Source organism: Struthio camelus, chromosome 11 (genome assembly GCF_040807025.1).
Source record: "Struthio camelus isolate bStrCam1 chromosome 11, bStrCam1.hap1, whole genome shotgun sequence".
Lineage (NCBI taxonomy): Eukaryota > Metazoa > Chordata > Aves > Struthioniformes > Struthionidae > Struthio > Struthio camelus.
Genome location: NC_090952.1, coordinates 26,451,845 through 26,467,171, shown reverse-complemented (window position 1 = coordinate 26,467,171; position 15,327 = coordinate 26,451,845). Strand labels below are relative to the sequence as shown.

The window sequence follows — 15,327 nt, the reverse complement described above, 5'->3', positions numbered from 1 at the left end:
AGCAACCAGTAAATGCTACAAAGGCACCACTTCAATCTGGTGCAAGAGTGAGCTTTATGAGGCTGGCTGTATTAGGCTCGCATCAAAGTGAATAAAAAATATACAAACATTAGGCTAAACATATTTAAACTGTATATTGATGTAAGTTGTATGGTGAGCCACTTCACTGTGCTAATGTCACACCACGTCTGCCACAATGAGGATGAATGATATGTCCCTGATTCGGAAAATACAAAGTCCTAGCCTCATTCGATTGAAACCAATGGCAAAACTCAAGGTAATTTCAGTGGCACTAGACTCCAGCTCACAGCATTTACGTTGTTTTAAAGAACTATTAATACCTTCCTGCCGTTTGTTCCTGGGTAAGCAGTCATATGTAAAGCACTGCAAAAAATTGGTGATGAAAGATGATATAGAGCACTTAACATTTAAGTGCCTTTAGCAATTGCTTTTGTTTGCTTATTTATATGTTGTGCTAAGTATTTGTATGTGTTACCCGTCGCCACAACATCTGGGCATCTCATACCATTTAGCAAGATTCAAACTCAAACGCTTACTACTAACCTCTAGAAGGCACGCACGTTTGCACGAGCTGAAATGGAAATTTCTCACAAGCTGCTCAGTCCCGTAATACAGCCAAGTCCTTCCTCTTTTATTCAGCGCTCTTTTAACACCTAACTGGTCACGCGCTGCAGAAAATCCCCTCGGTCTCAGGCACTCTGGAGCGGGGCCACCCCTAGTCGCGCGCTCCCACGCCGGATCGCGGCCGTTCCTTTGGCAGATCCCGTCTTCTCTCCGCGGCCCGGCTTTGCCCCGGCGGAGCTGAAGCGCCCCGCCAGCCCTTGCAGCCCTGAAGACACAGCGGCATCGGGAGCGCTACTCTTGCTGAGCAAAACTTGGTGCAATTACCAGTTGACCTCGTTACAAAGCGCTCTGCAGGAGTTGGGACAGACCCGACGGCCCAGCTAGCCCCCTGGGGACTAACCTCCCATCCCACCGGTCCTATCTGCCCCGTTTTCACGGCGTTCCTACTTTCACAACCAGAGGGAAGCCTCTCTAAAGAAGAACACGTATCGCTAGTGTTTTATTAACGTACCGTGAAGCTAAGTCAGCTCCGGGCACGTATTTTTAGAGGGGCATCAGCCCCACGGGAGCGTACAGGTTGTTAGGTTTGGAGGGGTAGGTTATTACTATTAGCGCCCGCTTGTAGCTCAGCTAAGCAAAGTATATATAACCCTTCAAAATACTTAACCTCGCTAGAATCTATCGTATGCCTGAAACGCTAATAACTCTATAACTTAAGCTAAACAGAGTACTGTTCAGTTGTAAATTTTATGTCTACTATCTCCACCTCTTATGAAGTGTGAAAAGAGGCTTCATATCTGTCAGTCTTTTCTCAGAAATGACTTTCGCTGATTACTTAAACTTTCGTTAAATAAGCTTTCCGCAAGCTGTAAAAACAGAACACAGTAGGGAAAAAATTGGCTCTCTTTTAAAAGTGCTGCAAAGTCTCTTTTTGAATGAGTAATTAGAAATGTGTAAACTCTTTTATGGCTATGTGAGAAGCACACACAAAAAATCTGACATTCCATGCAAGTATTTCTGCGTGCTATCAAATTTCATTGTATTTAGCGGAGACCAAAACTATACAGACCCAAAATACACATGCATTAGTGGACATGGGTTATTTGCCAAGAATGAATTTACATACAGTACAAGTAAAACACCCTAATTTAAATCTATGACAATGGATACTCACACTCTTAAAGAGAAATCAGAGTTGTTTGTCTTTCCTCTCATATTTATACAGATTGCAAAGCTGTTGACAGAGCACGATTTGAGCTGGGCCTTTCAACTGCTTACTGTTATTTTTATTGCCATTGTCAGCTATCTTTTCCATATCAAGACTCAAGCTTAGCCGGAGCTGCTCTGATTTTTCGAATCCGTAAACGAAAAAGGGATGCGGTGTGACCCAGCAGCCAGGCGCCCAGCGGGCGGTCAGGCAGCCCGGCTCCCGTCACCGGTCCTCGACAGCTTACAGACCGCCGAAAAGGCCTTAGTTAAATCCGTGCACTTTCCCCTGCCTTTGTATCTCCTCAACCTTTTGGCTGTGCTGCCCTGCTTACCTGCAGCTCTCGCGGGACGGGGGCACGCTTCTCGTGGACGAAGGTGTCCCGAGCTCGAGGCCCGCTTCCCAGGAGGAGCCTCTAGGCCACCCCGCTGCTGTAACGCCCATGATAAAAGCAACCTTCCTGCGTTGCCGTCCCCGCTCTCCGACCAGCCGCGTACCAGCAGAGGAGTACCGGCACGCAGCCACGCGTGGGACTGCGGGAACACCTTTCAGCGCCCCACCAAGGCCTGACCGTATTGGAAATATTGGGTATTCAGCAGCAAAGCAGCAATTTTTTTTTTTTTTTTTTTGCTGTTTGCTTGCAGGTGCGATGATACGGCGACGGGACTGAACCCACGCCGGCCCGGCGGAGGGGGCCAGTGAAACGCCTGCCTAGACGCCCCGGCTGCCCCGCAGGCCCAGGCGGCGTCCCCGGGAGGGCTCGCCCAGGCGCTCACCACCGCCACGCGCTCCGCCCCGGGGGCAAACGCCTCCTAAGGGCGCTGCCCGAACCCGGTCCCGCTCCCTCCCCTGGCAAGTCGCACGTTATCGGTGAGGAAACGCAACCGCGGAAACATCGCTGCCGTTGACCTCTCGATCAGCGCCGCGGCGGCCCGGGAGGGAGAGCACGGGGCTCGAAGGAGAAGGAGGGCCTCCTCGGAGCGAGGACGGGTGCCGCCGCCGCCGGATTTGCCACAGATGGCCCCGGCCGCGACGGGCCAGCGCGGCTCCGCGACAGCGGCCGCGGGGCAGAGGCCAGAGCCGGCTACAGCCATCGCAGGCCAAGCCTCCCCGCTCCAAGCCGGCAGGACGTTTGCTGGAGGAGCCGGGGGACGTCACGCTGGGTACGCGCACCGTGCACTATGAGCAGTAACGTCCTCCGCGCTTCTCGCCACGGAAGAAACCCGCAGGAGGGGAAACGGTCCCCAACCTGCGTCGTTTCCCAGCCGAAGAGGCCCGGACTCATCCCCTCCTCGGCGGTACGCCCCCGTAACCCCGCGGGGGGCCCGAGGAGGAGCCAGGCTGCAGCCTCACGGGCGCCGGGTGGCCGGCGAGCGCCGCCGCCGCCCCCGCGCCCCACCAAGCGGCCTCCTCCGCGAGGAGGGTCGGCGCCGCGGAGCGGGGCTTAGGCCTCCCCAGGAGAGCAAAGAGCCCCGCAATGCTCTCTCCCTGCTTGCTGTCAAGGCAGTGGCGCCTTTTTAAGGTCCCCCAGAGAGTGATTAGGTGCGCAGGACCCCCACCTGCAAAGCTCAGCTAATAACGCTGGTCCTCAAGCAACTCCTGTTTCTCCAAGACCTTAGTCCAAACGAGCTGTCTGACAAAGCATTCGTGGGTGCAGTTTTGTACCAAGTCTGTTATAAAAGCAGCCACGGTGCGAACGTTTTTCAAGCGGAAGAACAGAGGTATAAGAAAGGAAAAAGCTTCACACATCTGGAGAGCGGATAACGTATTTAATACTCCCAGAAGCTATCAGATGGGATGATGTGGGCAATTTATTGTTTTGCCAATGCTTTATGTTGATTTAATGACTTACTAAAACTACAGTATATCTGGAGTGCAGCTTCAACTTCCTTCAAAGAACCTCACTTAACTTTCAAACACTTTAACTTTCAGGTCAGATCTCTGTCATATTGATAAATGGATCTATTTAATTTTTTATCACTGGAGAATTCTCTCTCTTGTGTCTTTTCGACTATCAGATTTCAGGCACAAATTACAGAACGCTTGCTATTTTTTGTTTTCCACAACAAAAAAATAAATCGAGTCACGACAGAAAGCACCGACGTCACTGTGAAATGTCTGTGATTTGTCTGAGGACGTGTGTGTGAATGTAGGGAAGGCCTCTCGTTTACGGAGGTCATATATAGTTTATATTCATTATTAGCTTAAAACAGAGATATACCAACACTCAGTTAAACTGTACAATTTCATTACTACTGCATATTTCAGTTGTGGCAATACGGTCGTCCTGCAAAACTTCAACAGTATCAGTCCTACAGACATTTCACATGAAGAGAGGTACAATATTTCTGGGAATAATGCGTAAAAACAAAGGGCTGAATATCCTATTATAGAATATATATACTACTTGCAGGCTATCCCTGTGTTAACAAGTAATCAAGGCCAAGTATTTTGCACTTGCCCTCGTAAGGTACTACTACGCGTAGTATACAAGCCTCAAGTGAAGTTTAATCTCATTTGGCTATCTGACTTTCTTCATTAAGCAAACTAAGAAAAACTGATGCAAAGTCAACAAATTCTTAGATATTATTCTAAATAATCGCCTGGTTTCCCTGCCAATAATCAGGATCAAAAATATAGTCCTTATAGCCCTAAGTATGCTATATATGTTTAACCTTTACTTTAAAATGGTATTAAACGCTGAACGCTGTGGCTACTGTAAAGATAGTAAAAACAGATACTGTAGGATTATAACAGTGTTTAATGACAAGTTACAAAGAGTTAGACGGAAAGAAAAGCAAGAGCAAGGAAGGTTAAATAAACAGAAACAACAGTGCTTCCAATCTTTCTTACATTAACTTTCAATAACTAGAAAGTAAAATTTATGCTATATATGATTTGATTTCCCGATCTGTGCATTAAATATTTACTTCTAACTATAAACCTATGTGAGATCCAAACAAAAACTAATTTGCATTATTAATGATGCAGGAAATGTGATGCTTAGTCTCTTAAGATTTGTAATAAAGAGGAAAATATGTTAGAGATTTACTTTGTTTTTCATTTTAAAAGGCAAGTTAAAACGATAAAACTTATTTAATTAACAGAGACTCTATTTATGAATTAGTTGTTCCTGCCAGCAAGAATGTTAAAAAAAAAAAAAACCGTCTGAAATGAGGCTGAGACTACAAAGAGTCCATTTTCAGCTTCAGAGTCTCAAGGGAAAAATCAAAGAGTTTCTTTCTTTCAACAGTTTGGGTGAGATGATATTTTGAGATGTTGACAGCTGCCAAACTGCAAAACCAGTGAAAGACTACCAAACTGAAATCGTTTTTATCTTTTTGAATTTTTCACAATATTCAACTCAACTTCCTTTTACAGCTCACAACTGAATATTTCTACTCGGTTAAAAGGTTTTTCCCTGTTTGGATGCTTAGTATCTATTGTTTTGGGCCAAAAATGAACATCTACAAAACTGACCCTAAATAATGTGGTGCCACTATTACTAGCTATCAGTATTGTTCCTATTTTATTTTCAAGGGTAGTGCTACAGTCCCTAATCCATGATCAGGGCGCCACTCTGTAAGATAGCATGCGCACACAATAAATGAGATAGTACTCGATCGAGGAAGCAATTCTACTGTTTAATGCCACAATCTCAACACGCATTGCAAGCAGGAAGACTCGGGTACCCTTGGGAAGCCTAGCTGACTTCCTAGCTTTCTGCCTATGTGCCAAGCATTGTAAGATCAAGACCTAAAATCATGCACTTTCAAGTGCAAAATAAAGTTATGTATTAACTGCCATCCTTTTCTTATTTCTTACATGCTGAATGTGGAACAAAATTTTAATGGTTAATCATGTATCTCTACCACACTGAAATTTTTCCACTCTGTTTACTTACAAGATACTAGTAAAATAAAACTAATGGTCTTTGTTTTTATGAGCAAAATAGAAGTTAAAACCTACTCTTAAAATTTGCCTTCTACTTTTTATAATAGAAGGCATTTAGAAGATACAAAACAAGCTGGCCTTTAGTAAATAATACCAATAATGTTCTTTGCACAGTTCATATTATTTTCTGTTTCTCACTGCACCCTGTTTCTGCTATTAAAATCATTCTTCCCTTTCTAGCTCCTTCATCTCTACTGACCTCATGACCAGCCATATGGTGGCTTCTCACCTTCTTCAGGGATCTGCCCCACACTTCCTCTTAAAGCCATCTTCCTCCTCAGCCTGTGCATTTCTTACTTCATCACATACATTCATCAACCAAATCCAAGTCCAGCAATCCCTTTCCTCTCATTGCTTACGCTATCAGCCTCAGAAACAGCCTCTGCTTCAGCTCCCTCTACTCACTTCTGCTTTCTTCCCAGTCTTCCCTCATGTCTTCTCTCTTGCTGTCATACCTGTCTTGAACATCACCTCTCTAATTTTTCTCCAAGCAACCATTTTCCTTTCTAAATTAGTCCATTAAGAATCTGTCCAGGGAATCCCTCTGTCCTGGTCTCCGCTTGTTACCTATGCATCCCCCTTTACCTGCGTTCTGGTAGCAACCATCTCCTTTTGGTCTGTTGTGTCTACATCAAAGCCAGTCTACCCAACACCTGCCCAGGGGCTTTCAGTTTAATATGCAAAATGTCAAGTGAAGTTTTACCATTCAAGAACAGCAGAATTTGATCCATTCGCACCACATCCCTTTTTAGGCTTTCTTGCTGAGGAAATTCAAGAGCCATTCTCTGGTGCGGGGAAGGCCAAGGTCTGGTGGTTGGTGGGCCAACTACGGAGCGCTGCGTCAGCAGAAGAACTCATTTCTGCTGTATTTTGCCATTACAGCACTGAGCAGCAATGAACATCTGAGTTTCCAACCCTAACCGCTGTACAGAGGACAGCCTAGACTTCTGTAACAAAGTAACTGTGCCCTGCTTCATAAGATCTGATGCAAATATTATTTGGAAATAGAAAGAACGACTTCTGCTGGCACAGTTCTGCTCCCACTCCTCAGAATCCACATCAGCTGTGCGTCAGGGCTGCTTTTAAAAGCATTTTTTGTGTAATTAAAAAATAATCCAAGAACCACAGTTCAAGTATTGGCCACTGCAGACATTCAATATCTTTAAAAATCACATTTTTGTAAGAATTATCATGAGAGCCTAATTCCCCGCAAAGAGAGTGATGTGAGAGAGAGGATAATATCCCCAGCTATACTCGCAGACCTATTCAGATCAATGATCCATGAACTAATTCACAGCTACATGACAACCTAGAATGGGTTTATATCAAAAACAATCTTTTTTTTTTTGTTTAAGTTTGTAAGCACCGAAGGCAGAACATAACTGCTTTCGAAGATTTCCTGTCAACACTGAAAGAAAATCCAAAATACTCCCCTTGCAAAAGACCTATTCACATTATTAATCTCCTAAACTAGTAAGACACAAGATTAAAGGCTTCCCTTTACTCTGAAAATAACACAAAGAAATACACAAAGATCACTCATTCAATACTTAATAAAACATACCAAGATTCTCAAAATGATGTTTCTAATGCAGTACACATGCACCTAACTAGGCAATTCACGCAAGAGAAGTGGGTGTCATGAGGAGAGAAGCATCAGTGGTGTCATGAGGAGAACATTGCCTTGCCCTCTTAATCACTGATCAAGAATTTCGTTAACACGTTCGGAGGATGAATCTCGCGTTAGCACAGACCAGATACAGAGCACACTGCCTGAATACTGTTCTCCCTGGGATCAAGAGAAGCATTGCCACTGCCTTTAGTGGGACAGAGCATGGCCATCGGGCACCCACCAATGCTGTCAGCTCATGGGCAATGCTCCCATAGCCTTCAACAGGTGAAACGAGTTCTGTTTGCTCCCCCTTATTCCCACAGCCCTTGCTCTAGCAATAGACATTTACATCTGAAAATAAAATCTGTCACTCCCACAAACCAGGTACTTTTTTTTTGCCTGTTTGAACCTGAATGAAAAAAATTCAAATCCCTGGATGTCTGACATCAAAGCATGGTAGAAGGAAACTATTGGGACGGTGTTCCGGCATTAATGCAGAACTAGAAAGGAAGAGCAGATGGGCAATGAGGAAGCAAATCCTGTTGAAAAATGATTAAGTGACACTGAAGATAAGGCAAATCATGAAAACTAAAGGGCAGGTAAAGGATTTTAAGTGCAATATAAAAGGGGATTTGTGGCACATGTAATTCCTCCTTTAAATGTTGATTAAACATAGATTGTTTTTTTGTCTCTCAATTACAGTTACAGATATTTCACTTCTGCCTATGCTCTCTAGAAGCGTCAGTGAAAGCTGAAGGTGCTTGGCACATTTGTGTCTACAGTATGTTTACGTTTTACTCTTCTTCACTAAGTACATTTACAACTAAAGATGAAAACAGGAGGCATAAAGAGAAGAATATGCCATAAAGTATCTTTAGCATTCTGTGAAAAAAAGTTCATGTTATTCTGGAAGATTATAGTTTTATTGCAACCAAGCTCCAAATCAAGTTTTATCAACTCATTTATGACAAGGCAAGCCTGGCTTTAGATCACAGACTGTTACTTACATGCCATTTGCCAGAGCAGAAAGTCTGTTGCAAGTATTATGGGATTGAGGACCTTAATTTTTTTCTGAAAAATTGTGTGCTGATGCAAGCAGTTGCGTATTTCAATAAATTATTAATTGTGAGTGATTCACCATCCTTAGCACTAAGAGAAACAGCTTTATTCTCCCTTTTCTGTATATGCTGGTCTCCATCCAATCTTGCTTTCACTAAGCCATTTTGGGTTGAGGCTCATTTACAGAACATAAGTGGAACAGAGCAAACAGCCCTCCTGCTTCCTGATGGAGGAGCCTGCTCAAGAGGTGGCATTTCAAAGTGTTTCATCTCATCATTTCTATTACTTACTCTGCCCCCCAAAAAAGACTTAATTTAACTCTCCAAATCAACGGAATCTATGTGAGAGGGAGGGCAGGAGAGAGAGCAGGAGGGAGAGAGGCAGGGAAGATCTTTTTTCTCCTTTTGGGCCAATCCCTCCAACTTTCACCGAATTCTTCTGCAACCGTAACTCCAAAGAGCTCCTCCGACACACTTGCCACCTGGGAATCCCCAGCGCAGCACAGCATGAAGGCGATGCTTGTGAGTAGATCTGGAAGATATATTGCACATTCTGTTTGAACAAGGACTTGAGATGAAATGGGAGAAAAACTGCAGAAGTGCACAAACAGGTCTCCGTTTGCATCAGCACTCTAAAAAAGGAGTCCTCCGCAGCAATCCTGCAAAACAAGCCTCCAGCAAGATAGTCACCATGAGGCAATAAGCTTCGCAAGTACTCCACGCACACATGCACAGACCCTGTGGAGACAGTGATGTGCCTGGCTCCCACTAACACTTCACCTTGCAGTTAACCTTCCCTATAGTTCAGTGAACAGAGATGATAATGAAAAGATGAAGAATTCTGATCATGAATAAGCTTGTTTTTATACAGAATGAACTTTTATTATAGCTCACCTAGTGATGTCATGAAAAACTGGCCTCTAAGAGGACACAAAAACTAATATTATACGGAGATAAACGTGTCATTCTCTGGAAATTAAATCTACATTTTTTATTTTATGGGAAATTCCGAATCAAGCTTATGGGTGAGACTGAGCACATCTAGTACTGCTTACGGCTATTTAGAAAGTTATATAATCCACCACCTTTTTAAAATAGAATTTAAGTCTACCAATTCTCATAACTTCTCAGAAGGTAAATTTACTGTAAAGAGAGTGGTTTGCACTTACTAGATTTTATATTCAGATCTCTGTCACATCGACTTGCCACCAAAGAAGTCTTTTATGCTAGCATATGAACAATTGAAGCCTTCATTTTCATTTTGGTTAGATTTAACATGATAATGAACATTGCTGTGTCAGTTCTGGGTAAACCAATAGGGTTTCACCTCAAATACCCTGCTTTAAACATTTCATGCAGGCACTCACTTGCCGAACGGTAAATAATTTAGCAGCAACAGCACAAGGACACCTGAGATTTATTCAAAATGCAGGCATGTTTGCCTCATTCATATACTGGCCCATGTTTCTGGTCTTGTAAACAGCATCAGTAGTGCAGCAAAGAGAGTAAAGGCTTTATTATCTATTTATATCTGCTCCTTGCAACCGAGAGCAAATAGGAAAAAATGCACAGCTTCAGCAAACCGCCTGCCAGCTCTGGTGAAAAAATCCCCACTGGGTGCCCCACGGTCACCCAGCGAGGCTGCATTAGGCTCACCACCGTCCAGGCATTTAAAGCAGGATATGCACCAAGCCACCGCTCCGAGACGTGGGCATTCAGCGCTAGAGTGGTTTCATCAGACACCAAGTCCAGAGATTTGAGGAACCTCCTGGAACAATAATAAACGTTGCCAATTATGAGTGTATTTTTCTTAAAATTTTTTAAAACTACAGATAATATTTCGCATTCATTTCAGAATCTGGGTAGTTTACAAACATTTACCCACTCTGTATGAGGTAAAAGACTGCATGCTCGTTTTACAGGACATGAAATGTGGATGAATTAATACCGCTGTGAAAACCACTACTTCTCTCTTTCCTGACCTGCATTGCCTTATTTTACTCACTATTCATAGCCCAGCTAGGGGTAGGGGGCAGCTTTTCCAACATCATTGTTAGGGATTTGCTATTTCTTTGGGCATTTCACTGATTTTGCAGTTATTTGCTGATGTTTTTCGCATATTCTTCCTTTTGCCAGTTTCAAGTTTCCATTCCAAACACCAAATACTTTCCTCATATTTCACTGCTGTTAACACTATGCAGATCAAACAAACACAAAAGCGTTTCTTCAAAAAATAATCATTAAGCATATCCTGTAGTTTAGTTCAAGTGACAGCTGAATATTTGTTTCATTAATAAGTAATTTGCAATTAATTCATGGAGTCATTTCTAAAAGAACATTGTGATGTTTCCATGGTTTTACAGTGGCAAAACACAAGTTATTTCTTGACAAAATTTCTGTACAAATTGCTCATACGCATCCACTGGCATGCAGCTTCTGATGAGGAGTGTCCCCTCGATGTGGGAACACAGCTGCCATTAACGGTAATGGGGAATCACTTACATACAATATGCAAATAATTGCTGTACTTAAGATTTTTATTTCAGGTGCATGGGTGCTCACGCTGCTTCATTCAAATTATTATTAATGAAGTTACTAAATTTAAATTTTTCCATTAAAGGCTCATAAACAACTCTTCCCCACACTGAAAGATAACACACACTCTGCAACACAAATTGTTCGACTTCTCTATTTTCAGTCAAGCGGCTGGACAAACTAACGTGTTCTCCTGCCATCTGAAACGAAAGATGCTCCGGCCCACAAAGGCTCCCGAGCTTCTGAAGTCATCACAGGGGTTATGAGCGGCTCCGCTGCCAGCCACGCGGGCTCTCTGCCGACGTCCAAGGGGCTCCATTCTCAAGCCTACAAAGGTCAATTTTTGAAGGTGCAATTCACATTGACATTTTATTAAGAATTTATGAAGTCGTTTGCCACCTTTCACAATGTTCTTTCAGACTCTTACAGACTGGCATAATCTGTGCGCAAGTAACGCAGGAAAGTGTCTTTCATCCTGGACACCGCCACTTCCACTCCAACTCCCAGTACCTGATGTCTGCCCAGCAAAGATCAAGGACGTTTCGAGGCTAAAGAAACGATTACAATTGTTGCCACGTCACCTTCTCAATAACCTTCCCCCAAAACTGTAGGTTAGAGAGATGTCTGTAATCATTAATTGCCTGAAGGAGAGAGACACAGTACAAAAGCAACAAACCGCTAATCAACAGAGTGGTAACTGTGCAGAAGAGAAAAATAATTCCTTAACAAGCAAGTTGCAATAGTCTAAAAAAAAAAAAGCATATATAGTTGATACCTTGCAATTGCAAAATTGAAATACTCGAAAAAGTAAACAAGATGAATTTGTGAATGCTTGGCGTTGTACTTTACTAGAATAATGCTATTTAGATGGAAGTGTTTCCAGGTTTTTGGATTCAGCAGAAAGCTAATTGTTTATATTAACAGATTGATATAGCTCTGCAGTGACTCAAAACTAGTAAAAAAAAAAAATACACACATTCACACACACACACATGTATATGTATATATATAATCCCAAATGTTTGTTTTCCAAAAAAAAAAAAGAAAAGAAAAAAATTACTAAACAATTGCCCAAAGTTAAGCAATTCGAATTGAGATATATAGATAGTAATTTGTTGGTGTCTGAAAAGTAAATTTCTAGTCCCTTTTATAAAAATCTAACTGGAAGGGGTTTTATCTTTGTTGGAAAGATGAAGTTAAAATTAGTATTTGAAAAATCAGTGCAATGCCACAACTTATGAGCTAAAAAAAGTAATAAAGTTGGATAAGTGAATCTATAAATTATCTGGCAAGAAAATCTGGAAACAATCAGCTATTTTATATCTTCCATCAATATACAGTGCTTTGTTACACAGTGATTTCAATGATAAGATGTGGCTTTGCCTTCAATGCAATTTGCAACCTATTAGCTTGATCTAGTTTCCACTGAAGTAAATGAAAAGATTACCATTGACTTCAACGAGAGCTGGACTACACTGTTCACATTCACAGTGCAGAAAAAGATCTTAATGATTATTTATGCTAGAAACTCCAGTGTAAAAAGAAAAACTGGTGCAAATATAAAAAATTTAAAGAGAAAAATGAGCATAGTGGATATAAAATATGATTCCAATAAAAACTGAGATTACTAATTACTCTAAATAAGCTTATAGAAATGCTATAGATTTAATTAAATTGCACAAATATACTTCCAAATCCAACTATAACAATGGAGCAATGATTATAGTTGCATTAAGAGTTAAAATAAAATATTATACTAGATAAATGGGTATATTAGAAAAGCATTATTAGATTTTCTTGCATTTATCCACTGTAGAGTGCCACCAACCCTTGAAGCTAGGGACAGACAGAAAATAACAGATAGAGGAGAAAGATTGAGTTCACTTGCTAAATACAGCCAGTAACCACCAAGGTATTTCTGCTAGAAAAGATAAATAGAGTGATACCAGACACCAATACATGACTTGCACAGCAAATCAAAATACTGGCTCTTATTCACAGTCTTACAGCTCCATCAGAATTAGCAACGTTTGTAAGTACCGGACCGTAGCAAAGGTAAAACTGAAAAGGATTTACTGCAAAAAGTTGAAACGTCCCAGAGAAAATGCAATGTACCAATAAAGAGCCAATTATTACAGCCATCAATATTCTGCAGAGGCCTATCAGAGGACAAGATACGCAGATTCGATTATGAAAAAATACAATCATGCCTATCATTTGGCAGAAGAGCAATGCTTACAGATAGGAAAAGGAACACTCGCTTTATTTGTATGTTTAAATAGTAATTTGATACTTATCCATCATGTCAATAAATTAACATTCATTTTAAAATGAGAAGGTTTTCAGGCATCTAATATTCTGGAAGCTCACCTTGCCTCTCAGAGAAACGGAAATTCATGCACTGTTTCACAATAGGTCCTTTTCTGGCACCAAGTTTGCCAACTTTTGAAACCCCTGGGAAATGTTCACCAATTGCCAGACTCTTGTAGGTCATGCTCACTTCACTTACAACTTTACCTGTTTGAAAAAAGAGAAACAACAGAAAAAACCCACCATGCACAACTTGTATGTTTTTTTGTAAGAATTCCTCCCCGCTGGATTCGTAAATGCTTCTTTGGGAGGTTTCCTATTACTAAACACCTGCAGCTTACCCATATTTTGGAGTTACAGGGAGAAGGCTATTAATGAGCTCACTTTATACTATCACATAGACTGTAGTGGTCCCTCTAGGTACATGTTGAAAACCAGTCTGATAGCATAATAAAAAGAAAAAAAATAAAAATAAAGTCAGGCTTTTATTCTGTTTTTACTATAGCACCATAAAGGCAATCAGAAACATCTACATGCTAGGATCTGCCTTTGCTAAGCAAACCTCATAGATGTCCGACTTTTCCAAAATGAACAGGATTTCTTGATAGAGAAAAGTGAAATCTTTCCCACCTTCTAAATTAAAAGGAATCTCCCTCCCTCCCTTCAGATGCTGAAATATGGAAGACGACTGTCCCTCCAATGGCTGCATTTTATAACACTCAGATGAAATGCCTTTTGATTTAAGGGTTGTGTGAAGGAAGAAAAAAATCCACATAAAGATTGTCAGCTCATCTAGCCCAACTTTAATCACTTACAGTGTAGACAGCTATATTTGAGCTCGTCTTCTAAAATCCCTTTAAAGTCAATGGCAAGAAATAGATGTTTTTAGGATGCAATTAATTCACTGGAAGGAAGGGGAATCTCTCATATAAGGAAAAGAACTGTGGCCCAGGAGGTTCTGCATTTCTCCATTTACGTTACAGGGAGTTCAAATGTCTGCACTGCAATCATCCAAAGGCAGGTGAGAAGAACGTCACCTAGGACATCATTATCAAGGATTATCTATATTTTTTACCTTTCACTGTTCTTCTCTTCTGTTTCTCCACCTACTCTCTTGAGATATCTGTTCAATTTTTCATATTATAAGCCCATTAATCCATCAATAAAATTAGCATTCATTTGACGGTAATGAAAACTTTTTGATCATGTATCATTACTCACCTGGGCCACAAGAACTGAGCCATCAGGTTTAGATAACACATCAAGTAATAGTTTCATGTCACTTGTCATAGAAATGTTCGGAATTGAATAGATAAAACTTCCTACCCCTTCACCACTCTCCCAAAGATACAACAGCCCTTCCATTTCCAAGATGCTACGTATGTCAAAAATGTACAAGAATATTCTGATGATACCATACAACCTAGGGAGCTGGGTTTCCAAGGAGACAGAGAAAAGAGTCCCCTTCAGCAGGGCATGGAGTCCCTGTTGACTTGTTTAATCACGTTGCTTTACGTGGCGGGGCACCAGCCAGCAGAATCCCGCAGCTGTTGTTCAGACAGCTTGTCCTGTCTCAAATGGCTCCCACATTTGGTAGCCACAAGTCCCCTGTAGAGGTGAACTATATGCTGCCCGACGCAAGAATTAGAGGAGGGAAAGAATGGTCGATCTCCAGGTACTCAAATACTCCCCCATTATCCTCTTATCCCAGTCTGTACCTACAGAGGCAAGACTTGGTGCCGTGCCACTAGACAATACAGCAGGCTTTAGGGGAAGGAAAAAAAAAAAAGAAGAAGAACAAATAGTAAGTCTGTGTTCATTATATAAGACCCACTGAAGTCAACTTCAATTAAATTTTGCCAGACTTGAATACTTTGGAGACCCCCAAATACGTTTCTTTTGCCTGATCTACCACCCAATGGATAGCCCTGTGCAATTTTGTTCTGCTGCTTTTACAAGCTGGTGAACCAGTCTGCTTCCTCTCACCCACCAAAGAGCAACCATTGTACTGAAGATCTTTGAGAAATGCGCAGCACTCTCTGACATAAGGGAGTAAGTTTTGTTTC

General features: G+C 41.8%; 1 long non-coding RNA gene across 7 annotated transcripts in view; it reads right to left on the bottom strand.

Annotated features, from left to right (window-relative positions):
- The window catches only part of LOC138068749 (uncharacterized), a 96,639-nt gene that overhangs the window by 23,897 nt on the left and 57,415 nt on the right, over positions 1-15,327 (bottom strand). For 4 of the 7 annotated variants that reach the window (XR_011143480.1, XR_011143482.1, XR_011143479.1 and 1 more), the window contains 2 exons: positions 13,322-13,468; positions 10,073-11,592 (listed from right to left, as the gene is read on the bottom strand). This is a non-coding gene — a long non-coding RNA (uncharacterized lncRNA). The remainder of the gene's footprint in view (positions 1-10,072; positions 11,593-13,321; positions 13,469-15,327) is intronic. The other 3 variants (XR_011143485.1, XR_011143483.1, XR_011143484.1) reach the window with 2 other exon arrangements.